Raw genomic sequence first — 12,950 nt, forward strand, 5'->3', positions numbered from 1 at the left:
GTTGAAGATGCCTTGTAGAATAGTCAAGGCAGTGACCGTGTACAAGTGACTTGATGAATTCAGATTTCTTCATTAGTCCTTCCTTTCTGTTGACTGAACTTGGCTTATTTCTGTTACTTATTTTTGTTCTCTGATACAAGGAGGAAGGGTTTCAGAGAAGAGAGAGGACAACTCTATATTCTTCCTGCTTTGGAATCTATTGACATTTTCTTGGGAATGGGAGAGTAAGAGTCTAGGTAAAATGTTTTTGGAGCTATGTATTCCTTCAGTGCAATGGTTCTGACAGAGTATGTGCTTAGTATCGGAAAGATCTGGACTTCAATTAATTGAACTAATCAACTAATCTTGGCATGACCTTGAGCAAATTCATTAAACTCTCTCAGCTTCAATCTTCTCATTTGTAAAATGTAAGATCAATTTCAAAAAAAAAAAATGTAAGATCAATTTCATAGGACTGTTAAGAATATTCAGTTAGTTCATAAATCAAAAGTCCTTAGCTATGTTTCCAATATACAGGAACATTTGTTGAGTATTACTATTATGACATTAGTTATTATGCTCTGCAATGTCCGTGAATCTTTTGTATGAGGAACGTTTTGATTGTTCAACTGGCAAACCATTTGGCCATGACTCTGAATGCTTTATATTCCAGATGGCAGGATATTTTTGAGAATTTAGTTGACCTTTTTTTTCCTCCTTAGTTCTTTTTCTCTGTTGAGACAGATAGCAGAATGGGACTTGGATGCCTGAGTTTGTGGGTACAATCTACCTGCTATACTGTTAACGGTAGGAAAACTTCGCTGAGCAGGTAAAAGCAGTTTCTGATCAGATGGACAGATTCTTTTATAACTGATCAGGGAGCTACTTGCACACAAACTCCCTATTTCCTAAAAGGCTGAGAATTGTGGGGGGGGGGGCGGGGGCAGTTGGCTTTTCAGTGTGCACTTGGCAGTGGCCATAGGAAAAACACCAAAGGGAAAATGTTCAAAATGTATGCGTTTTCTGAGCTCTGCCTCCTAAGTATTTCAAAGGCCTCTAATCTCTTCTAGCCCCTACTGCAGGAGCATTTTAAATACCCAGAATGAGGTAATGTTACCGTGAGATTTTTTTCTAATTTCACCAATTCAGTCCAATCGCTGCTATTGTTTTTGTATTTAGACTTTGCCCAGACCCCAAGAAATTGGTTTTCACTCAACCTCACAATGAGAAAGTAGCTATAAAGCATTAAAAAACTGCTAGGCCAACCTGAACTTGGTCCCCAGTTTCCCTGGAATGGGGGTATTCTTAGAAACTCTGGAATCAGCTAACTCTTGTCCTGGCTTCAGCCTAATGAAAGCCATAAGGTCCAGAGCAGTGATACCACCTCACAGTACTGTACAGCTAATTGGAGCCACACATATTAACATATTTATTCTCACAAAGGCTTTCTGGTGTTTGCCGGGCTGAATCACAATAACAATAGCAAAAACTTATCAAGCCCTTGCTATGTGCTAGATTGTTTTTTTTTCTGAGACAGAGTCTCGCTCCGTTGCCCATGGCCTCAACCTAGCTCACAACAACCTCCAACTCCTGGGTTCAAGTAATCTTCCTGCCTCAGCCTCCCAAGTAACTGGGACTACAGGCACCTATTACCACGCCTGGCAAATTTTTCTGTTTTTAGTGGAGGCGGAGGTTTCATTCTTGCTGAGACTGGTCTTGAACTCCTGAGCTCAAGGGATCCTCCTGCCTCAGCCTCCCAGAGTGCTAGGATTAGAGTCAAGCTACTGTACCCAGCCTATATGCTAGATTTTACCCTAGGCATTTCAGCACTCAAGACAATCCTGTGGGAGGGGGTGGCATTGGCACATGCCTGTAATCCCAGACACACGCTTGAGCTCACAAGTTCCAGACCAGCCTGAGCAAGAGTGAGACCCTGTCTCTAAAAAAATAGCCGAGTGCTATGGTTGGATGCGAGGTTGAGGCAAGAGGATTGCTTGAGCCCAGGAGTTTGAGGTTTCTGTGAGCTATGTTGCCCGTGCACTCGAGAAAGTAAGATTCTGTCTCATGAAAGCAAAAGACAGCCCTGTTAGGTAATACTGTATACTATCTGATGATCACACTGAGCCTAAGAGAGGTTAAGACGGTCACCACATGGCAGAGGTGGGGTTTGAACTAACGTCTGCCTAGCCCAGTAGGCCGTATACTTCCCCACCATCAGAGGGAGAGTGGCCCCAGGAGAGGGAGTCTTGGTTAAGGTCACATAATCATTAGCTCAATGAGGGCCTGAGCTTTAGGTTTTTCATTCCCAGGTTGGTCTTCTCCCTGCTACACTGCGCTGAAAGCACTCTATATTTTGGATTATTAAACTTTAAGCAGCTTATAAAACCACCCATTTAGCTTAGCCCACAGCTGGGAGTGATTAGATTAGGAAGCCCTCTCGTGTCGGCACACCTGTGCAGCAGGCTGTGTCCTGGGGCGGCTCTCTCTGCCTTCCTGACAGTGCCTCTCAACCCCAGCGACCCATGAAAGGCACAGGGTGGCTTTAAAAAATGCCAATGTCCATTGACTTAAAGAATCGTGTCCGAAGTTGGAGCTACTAGATGGACTGGCAAGCCGTTCACTGAAGCCTCAAGGTGTGTGCCCTGAAAGTGCCAAAGGGGATTCAGGAGCAGCAGAGGGAAGGAACACCACGATGCTCTTAGCTAAGCTTGCATCTTAGCCAGCTTCCAGAGAGAGAGAAATGGCTCCATACCAGTCACCTTGTGCAACGCTTAGCATGGGGCCACACACAAGCAATCTCAAAAGAGTTTTTTGGATGCTGCTTAAAATCGATCAGGAATTTTAAATTTAGAACCACTGATAGTTCCTCTAGGGGAAAAAGGGGGCTGTGGGATCTCTGAAATGGAATCATGTGTGTGAAATGGGCATTTTTTCAAAAAGGGGTGTGTATTTTTTTTTTTTTTCTGGATGTTTCTGTAATCCAAACAAGGTTAAGAAGTTTATAAAACACCTGTTGCTTTCTCCAAGAGCAGCCACAGAACAGAGAGAGTGACAGTCTGGAATCTTCAAGCTGGAGGAATTGTGAGACCTTGGTGGCAAATGACAGTGGCCTGGGGCCACAAGCTCTCTGCTTTGATGACTAGGTTTGACTCCTGAGATCCTTAAATTGACTCAACCATTGCCAGCAATGGACTTCCTGAGAATACTCAGGACGGGAGGGAGCTAAAAGGCAGGTGTGATTGGCATGCTCCTCCTGGTGAGGAGACGGGGATGCCACAGCCCAGGAAGGTCCCTTAAGTCTCTTGCTGTGAGTTCATGACCATGGCTTTACCTTAGAATTAACTGGGGAGTTTTTACTAACTCCACCATGGGGCCAGCATGGTGGTTCATGCCTGTAACACTCTGGGAGGCCAAGGTAGGTGGATCACTTGAACTCAGGAGTTTAAGACCAGCCTGAGCAAGAGCAAAACCCCATTCCCCCATCGCTATTTAAAAAAAAAAAATAGCTGGGCATTGTGGCAGGCACCTATAGTCCCAGCTACTTGGGAAGGCTGAGAGGATCTCTGGAGCCCAGGAGTTTGAGGCTGGCATGAGCTATGACACCACAGCACTCTACCCAGGGTGACAGAGTGAGACTCTCAAAATAAATAAATAAATAATGAAAAAATGAAAAATCGACAGGGCTGGCATCTGCATTTTTTGAAAAGCCTCCCCAATGTCCCCATGAGCTGCCAGGGCTCCAGCACTGCCTCTGAACTAGCCCACGGACATGGGCGGTCCTTCCTCTGGGCTCCTCCTCCTCAAACAGGGATTGCTTGAGCTGTGTTGGAGGGGCCTCTTGAGGAGGGTTTTCCAGGAAGCAGCCACCCTGTGTCAGTCTTCAGGTGGCCCCCAAGCAGCTCCACCAAGTCCACAGAAAAATCCCAGTTCCTCAAGTGTCCTCCTCTTATCAGCAGTCTCCCCACTGCTTGCGCAGACTGCTCTGTTGAACGAAGTATATTTTCCCCTGTTCCTTTTCTTTTTTCTTTCTTCTTCTTCTTCTTCTTTTTTCAGTTTTTAGATTCAAAGTTCTTGGCAGCCACTACCGTGTCTCAGAGGCAGAAAAACTAGCTTTAACTGACAGTCAGCTGAGCTGAAAACTGCAATTTTAATTTTTTTTTCTTTTCACCATTTTCCAAAACAATCTCCTGTTTCTAAAGCCTTCTTTGGTGCCCACTGGCAGGGCTTTGGGCCGCTGATGTACACATGACCTGCTTCCCTGGCCTCACCCCAGCCAGCCCTGCCCTCCCTTCCCCTCCTCTGCTTCCCCTCCCCCTACAAATTAATGTGGTGCTGCTGATGGGGGGGGAGGGGGGTCTGCAACTGCTTCTCCCTTGCCTCTCTGCCATCACACGCTGGCACCTTCAAAGCTCCGCCGTCCCATGTCCTTTGGCCCCTGAGCCTCTGTAACCTGCCTCTAGCACATGGGTCAAAAGTGCAACCTCAGCCGATGACAACAGCCTGGGCTGGCGGTGGCCAGAGGACAGACACCCGCCCCGTTTCCACCCTTCTGCTATTTTCTCTCTCCTTCCCCACCGCCTCCTGCCCAAACCGTTCCTTCCTCTGGAAAGATAAGGCTTTCTTCTCGGTTCCCACATCCCCTTCCCTTTTATTCCAGACTAAGGTGGCCCTTTGTGAAGGGGGGTTTGGGGTTTTGCACAAATATTTAATCTTTTCCAATCTGCCTTTTTGCACTGCCTGTCAGTTCCTGGGGTTGAAACCGCTCTGTTTGCTTTAGCTAGTAACAGGATACTGTTACTAGTTAAAAGTGGTGCAGAAGTCAGATTACTTATGAATCTGGGCTTTATTTGGCATGAATGTTTTTCAAGGCAAGTATAGTTTTTTTTTTTTTTTTCATGAAGAATTATGTTGCCAGTGGGGGTGAGGTAGAGAGCAGACAGGCGGGGAAATCTAAGTGAGGACTTTAACTTTTTTTACCCTGTAGCTTGGAAATCTCAGCTGCAGGGACCGAGGGAAACAGACTCAGTGCAGTTTCAAGTGGGGGTTTCTTTCAGTTAAGATCTCCCCCATCCCCTAGAAGTGCGGTCTCCAACCCGTGGGGGCAGACTGGTACACAGTACTGGTTCATGGCTTGTTAGAAACCAGGCTTCACAGGAGGAGGTGAGGGGCAGTCAAGTGAGCAAAGCTTCATCTGTATTTACAGCCACTCTCCATGGTTTGCATCATCTCCTGAGCTCCACCTCCTGTCTGATCAGCCGTAGATTCTCATCAGAGCCCAAACTCTGCTGCAAATTGCCAATGAGAAAGATCTAGGTTGAGAATCTGATGTCTGATAATACAGATTATCATTAGCTGAGAGGTTTGACTACACAGAGATTATAATAAATCTTTCACTTACAGACTCATATCAAAACCACCACCCTAGTCCATGGAAAAATTGTCTTCCATGAAACTGGCCTGGGGCAGGTGCAGTGGCTCACACCTGTACTACTAGCACTGTAGAAGGCAGAGGCAGGCGAATTGCTTGAGTTCAGGAGTTCCAGACCAGACTGAGCAAGAGCAAGACCCCATCTCTAAAAATAGCTGGGTGTTGTGGTGGGCGCCTATAGTCCCAGCTACCTGGGAGGCTGAGGCAAGAGGATTGCTGAGGCAAGAGTTGATGGTTGCTGTGAGCTATGACACCACAGCACTCTACTGAGGGTGACAAAGTGAGACTATGTCTCAAAAAAAAAAAAAAAGAAAAGAAAAGAAAAAAAAAGAAACCAGCCCCTAGTGCCAAAAAGGTTGAAAAAAGTGGGAAGGGCTGCCTGAGAACATGCCACAATTTCACACAAAATGCATTTTGTCCAGCCAACTTGTTGGAAATCCACGTGTTACAGCACACTTGAGAAAAAATAATGCAGAAATAGAATCATAGTCACGAATTTTTGTTACAACTTAGCTGTGCCTTGTGCTTCTAACGTGGCTAGAAGTCCTGACCATAATCACGTGTGGTCAATATTGTTATTCCTATTTTACGAAAGGTGAAACCCAGACGTTCAGAATCTTGCCTGTGCTCACACAGCTAGTCACCAGGAAGCTGGGTTGGCTCTGGCAGACTCAGGAGGGCCCCTTGATGTCTGTTTGCACAACTTGGCTTTGGTCTATCATTAGGAACGGAGGACCTAGAGCCAGGGTAACGGTGTGTTTTGGATTTTTCAGTACGGGACTGACTTTCCATATTTCCTCTCATTGCCAACTGAATGGCAGATAATGAATCCAAATTGTTTGGAAAATGTGACCCTATATCATCCTTCTAGTACTGATTCAAATCATCTCCATCCTGAAAATGACATTGGTTAACCTACATATGCAACAATGGAACAAGGAAGAAGTGGATTGTGGGTAGTATAAAAACTCTTACATTGTTCTTACACGTCATATTTCGAAAAATATTAATGCGGAGAAAATATGGTGGCATTATTAAGGGAAAAGAGCAGGTTCCACAATTAAGTACTCTATCATTCCAATTCTGAATATTAAAAAACTCGGAGAAAAGAACATCAAGTTATTAATAGCAGTTCTTGAGTGGCAAGAATATTTTCATACTTTCATAGACTTTCTGCAATGAATGTGGACTATGTTACAATCAGAGCCTAGCCAAGAAGATAAATAAAAGGAAAGGAAAAGGCCACTGCTTAATATATAGCATTTCATCTGGAGGAGGCCCCAGTGGTACAAATTATTCAAATTGCAGCCTCGTGTAAGGAAGCGTGTTCTTCACCTTTCTGCTCCGTCCAGCTCTCCTGTGAGACCGTGCTGATTAGCTTCTCACCTCGTGTTTCCTCTTCTCTTTCTGCTGGAGTATTGGTTTCAACAGATTAGCTTGCTGAATCTGTGAATCAGAACAGTTTCAGAGCGTGCCTCTTTTCCATTTCCCTGCACTTGTGGGACAGGATAAGACAGTGTCGCCTGTGTCCAAGGCAGAGCGCTGTGTGGCTGCTGTCCTAAAGCAACCCTGCTGTGATCCAGATGGTTCTGCTACATTCAGGGATCCTAAGCTCTCCCCAGTGGCTTTTTTGCAAGTTGGACATGTGAATTTCCATCCCAGGACATTGTTGTATATGCAACATCCAGTGTAAAGCTTTCTCAAGCCACCGGCACCCTTTTGCAAATACAGAAGCACTGCAGAGGAAACACAGCCCCGAGAACCCTGGAAAATGCAAACAAGGGGACTGAATGGAGTGCGCCATGTAGTCTAGGTTTAGAGAAATGATTTTCACATTTTAAACTTTTTAAATTAAAAAATGTAATTTGTGGCTCTGCGCCTATAGCTCAGTGGCTAGGGTGCCAGCCATGTTCACGGGAGCTTTCAGGTTCAAATCCAGCCCGGGTCTGCCAAACAACAATGACAACTACAATAAAAAAAAGGAAAAAAATAGCCAGGCATTGTGGCGGGCGCCTGTAGTCCCAGCTACTTGGAAGGCTGAGGAAGAGAATCACTTGAGCTCAAGAGTTGGAGATTGCTGTGAGCTGGGACACCATGGCACTCTACCCAGGGCAACAGCTTGAGACTCTGTCTCAAAAAAAAAAATTTTTTTTTTTAATTTATATCTAGTTGGGAAAAGGGATACCCGTTTATTATGAGTGTCCAGTTTTAGACATTTAGATCTGTGGTTCCCAAACCTGGGGCCATGGACTGAACCCGTCCTGTGTGGCAGGTGAGTGATGGAAGCTTCATCTGTCACTGTCTCCCATCACCCACCGATGGGACTGTCTGGTTACAGGAAAACCATTTCAGGGCTCCCACCAAATCTGCTGTGCTGTGTAATTATTTTATTATATATTACAATGCAACAGTAATAGAAAGAAAATGTATGGTAAATGGAATACCCTCGAAGCATCCAGAAACCATGTGTTCCCCCACCACTCCCTGGTCTGTGGAAAAACTGTCTTCTATGAAACAAGTCTCTGGTGTCAAAAAGGTTGGGGACTGATAATCTAGAGCATTTACCTTCCATTTTGGGCGCAGAAGAAATCTCTCTTTGTCTCCTAATTAACTCCTAATATATATATATATATATTTTTTAATTTTTAACATTTTATTAGGAGTCTACATGTAATAATTTTATAAAATTGAAATAATATTATATACACTGTTCTGAGTCATAATTCTTTAAACTTACTATGCATATATATTTCCCAGTACCAGCAAAATTCTTTGAAGATCATTGTTTTCTCTTAATAATTTTTTTCTGCTGTATTTATTTATTTTTTCTTTTCTTTTTTTTATTGTTAAATCATAGCTGTGTACATTAGTGCAATCGCCTGTACCCATTCTAAGATGCACCATAGATGTGGCCCCACCCATTACCCTCCCTCCACCAAAACCTCCCCCCTCCCTTCCCCTTCCTTGGCCCTTTCCCCATATTCTTGTGCTATAGTTGGGTTATAGCCTTCATGTGAAAGCTATAATTTAGCTTCATAGTAGGGCTGAGAACATTGTACTTCTTCTTCCATTCCTGAGATACTTTGCTAAGAAGAATATGTTCCAGCTCCATCCATGTAAACATGAAAGAGGTAAAGTCTCCATCTTTCTTTAAGGCTGCATAATATTCCATGGTATACATGTACCATAATTTGCTAGTCCATTCGTGGGTCAATGGGCACTTGGGCTTCTTCCATGACTTAGCAATTATGAATTGGGCTGCAATAAATATTCTGGTACAGATGTCTTTGTTATATTGTGACTTTTGGTCTTCTGGGTATAAACCTAGTAAAGGAATTATAGGATCGAATGGCAGGTCTATTTTTAGGTCTCTAAGTGTTCTCCAAACGTCCTTCCAGAAGGAACATATTAGTGTGCATTCCCACCAGCAGTGTAGAAGTGTGCCCTTTCCTCCACATCCACTCCAACATTTCTGGTTTTGGGATTTTGTTATGTGGGCTACTCTTACTGGGGTTAGGTGATATCTCAGAGTAGTTTTGATTTACATTTCTCTGATGATTAAGGATGATGAGCTTCTTTTCATGTGTTTGTAGATCTTGCGTCTGTCTTCTTTAGAGAAGTTTCTCTTCAAGTCCCTTGCCCACCCTGAGATGGGGTCACGTGTTCTTTTCTTGTTAATATGTTTGAGTTCTCTGTGGATTCTGGTTATTAGACCTTTATCGGAGGTATAACCTGCAAATATTTTCTCCCATTCTGAGGGCTGTCTGCTTGCTTTACTCACTATGTTCTTGGCTGTGCAGAAGCTTTGTAGTTTGATCAGGTCCCAGTAGTGTATTTTTGATACTGCTTCAATTGCCTGGGGAGTCTTCCTCATAAAATATTCACCCAGGCTGATTCCTTCAAGAGTTTTCCCTGCACTTTCTTCAAGTATTTTTATAGTTTCATGTCTTAAGTTTAAATATTTTATCCAGTGAGAGGCTATCTTAGTTAATGGTGAAAGGTGTGGGTCCAGTTTCAATCTTCTACAGGTTGCCAGCCAGTTTACCCATCACCATTTGTTAAATAGAGAATCTTTTCCCCACTGAATGTTTTTAATTGGCTTGTCAAAGATTAAATAACGGTAAGTAGCTGGATCCATCTCTTGGTTCTCTATTCTGTTCCAGACATCTACTTCTCTGCTTTTGTGCCAATACCATGCTGTTTTGATCACTATGGATTTATAGTACAGTCTCAGGTCTGGTAGCGTGATTCCTCCTGCTTTGTTTTTATTGCTCAGTAATGTTTTGGCTATTAGAGGTTTTTTTCTGATTCCATATAAAACGAAGTATTATTTTTTCAAGATCTTTAAATCCTAATATATTTTTTAATTCATCTTGAAGACATTGAATTGTCCTCACAGATTGTTCAGGGGGGGCCTATGGCTAAGGCTTGTGCCATATTTGAAGTACTCAAGGAAATTGAGGTGTTGAACACAGGAGAGTGGGGTTCCCAAAAGAACTAGGGCACATCCTCTTACTGAGTTCCGAAGATTCCTTGAGGGCAGTGGAATTCTCCTAGATTCTTTGCTATTGCATTATGAGCTCTGGGGAGATATTTACCTTTTCTGTAACTCAATGACTTGTATGAAATGAAGACTACGTTACCCTATGTTCCAAAGCTATTGTGAAGAGCCTGTGAAATAATGAACGTGAACCTGATTTGAAAACGAAAGTGTTCTAAATGCAAGGAACTTATTTATATTCCTTATTTGTATTCTATGATTCCATATGTGTCCTGTGGAACCCCAAATCACCATCAAATATTTTTTAAATAACTATTATGTGCTTAGCACTGTGAAAGGGATTGTGGAAAATATAGAAGCAAAAGACATGGTCTAGCCCTCAAGGACCTTACAAACCCTGGTGACCTAATCCTATGGCAGGCAGCAGCCATGAGTTCAGAGGAAAGATCTTCTGGGGTTAGAGGAGAAGAGAAGTTCAAGTTGGTTGGGCCAGGCTTGAATGGGCGAGAGGGAAGTGGCATAATCTTTCAAGTTTGGGAAAACCAAGAGTAAGGACACTCTAGGGGAAATGGTACAATAGCATCAAGGAAAAATGGCAGAGAAGACCAGAAGTGTTGATGAATGAGAGGAAGGAACAGTTGGGATACAAAGGGACAGATGCTTTGGGATTCCAAGAGTCAGTGAGGGCTGTGTCCCCAAAGAAAGAATACAAGCTCACATCTGACAATCTTCATACCCTAACATCCAACTGTCTGCTTAGTGCATCTGGCAACTTGCAGATGAAGAAGAATGAAAATCTGTTTCCAAAATGTCTTAGAAACTGTAAAAGGGAATATCAATATGGGTTGTTATTTTAAGAAACTATTGTTAAATAAAATTAACCCAGGAACAGAAGTAGTTGTTTCCTCTTGAATATCTGAAGGCATCCATCATGAAAAATTATCCAGGAAAATACATTTTTGCATCCTAAATGATTATTTTTAGAAATATTAAATAAATAAAATATTACGGGAGGGAACCAGTAGGATTGCAGGCTTAGGAAATGTATGCATTTAGTAAAAAGAGAGATAAATCAGATTGCAGAACCAGCCAACTTCCTGTCACCTTGAATTTCAGAGCACTCACTTTTAGAATAGTTTTTTTTTTTTTTTTTCCTGTTCTGTTCTTTTAAAATCTTTCTTCTAGATTTTGAATGGCTGGCATGAGGTTCCTGCCATCTGAATTCCTCAATTGGTGCCATTGGTTTTAATGAAGTAGGAGTTTGGCTAAGAATGGGGACTGCAAGGCATATGGATCACGGGACAATAACAATGAAAAAGATCTATTTATGGGCTGCTATACACACAGTTTATTGACTTAGTTCAGCTTTATGGATTCTACATTTTTAATTTTAATTTTTTTTTATTCCGTGTCTTTTATTAACTCACATATAATTACTTGTCTTCTGGTTTATTGAAGCAGTAAGTTAGATAACATTCGCCTCAATAATGTCTATCAAAGTGGCTGGTCATAAAAACTCCAGCACCTTTATTTGACAACATGAATGTTACTTTTTTTGCATTATTATTATTATTGCTCAATGAAAAAAAAAAAGAAAACTCCAGCACCACACTCATCTGAAGGACACTCTCGATGAAGGCGACTTATTTTACCATTCTCATCCACCTTATAGTAGTTCAGGACAGCCAGATGAACCTTCTTTTCTTATGCTTATTCTTCTTGGGAGTGGTATAAGACATCTTCTTTCTTTTCCTAGCACCACCACGAAGTCTTAACACAAAATGAAAAGAGTGGACTCCTGTTGAATGTGGTAGTCAGACAAAGTACATCCATCTTCCAGTCCCTTCCAGCAAAAATGAGTCTTTGCTGATCAGGAGGAATTCCTTCCTCATCCTGGATCTTGGCCTTTACATTTTCTATCGTAACTAAGGGTTAAGCCTCAAGAATGATGGTCTTCCTTATAAAGGTTTTTAAAAATCTATATCTTGGTGGCAGTGGAGGAATGGAAAGGAAGCGATTCTATGTTTTTAAAATTTCTTCGGCCATCTCATAGAATTATTTTTCAATTCTTACATCGGTTTTTAAATTTTTTTTCATGTGCTTTATAATGCCTGTCAAATTGTCCTAGGATTGTGTGTTTGTTTAGAAATATATACAATGAAAAAAAGAAATATATAAAACATTTGTTTGCTTATTTATTGACTAGTAGCAGTTGAGATTTTTTAAAGCTCTGCATGCAATTGAAGCCAGTGGGCATGAAATGAGCCAATAAGAAAGCCTGGAAAATGGACTGCAAGAGAATTTAATTAATTATGTGTAGGTGCTGTCATGATATCCCACAGTTTGATCAGTGGGGACTTTGGGAAACTTACTGCACCTTGATTTCTTCTCCTTGGGTTCAACTCCCCAATTTCAACCTCTTCAAGTTCACTTCAGTCCAACTTTTCTCCTTTTCTTTGGATGAAAGCTGCCTCTAGTCTGACATCTTGTCCTTCCCTCCAGCAAATTCTTTATTGGCATAACCATTTCTCCAAGAATCTCAATTTAGTGCCCTTCCTAGGTTAGACTGTATTCAACCTGAGCCTTCTACTGTTACCTAAATTTAGAACAGGGCAGCTCCAACCATCTCCTGCCCCAGCAGGACAGAACAATGTGGACAGAATATGTCTAAGAAGAAACGCAGCAAAAACCAGCAGATCTGCCCGCCCTGAGGGCCAGTGGAGGAGCCATCCCTGCGAGGAAAATCCTGGGAATATTTCTTTGGGTCTGAGATATTTAGCCCCACGGGTGCATATAATCAGACTTCCTTTAGATCTGCAGTCTCCAACCCTTGGGCTATAGATTGGTACCAGTCTGTGGCCTGTTAGGAACTGGGTGTGCATAGCTGGAGCTGGAAATCCAGCAAGGGAGTGAAGTTTCACCTGTATTTACAGCTGCTTCCCATCACTTATATCACCGCCCAAGCTACACCTCCTGTCAGATACAGCCCCGCCACCCCATGCTCCCAGTCTGTGGAAAAGGTCTTCCATGAAACCAATCACT

The sequence above is a fragment of the Nycticebus coucang genome, chromosome 20 (genome assembly GCF_027406575.1).
Source record: "Nycticebus coucang isolate mNycCou1 chromosome 20, mNycCou1.pri, whole genome shotgun sequence".
NCBI classification, from domain to species: Eukaryota; Metazoa; Chordata; class Mammalia; order Primates; family Lorisidae; genus Nycticebus; species Nycticebus coucang.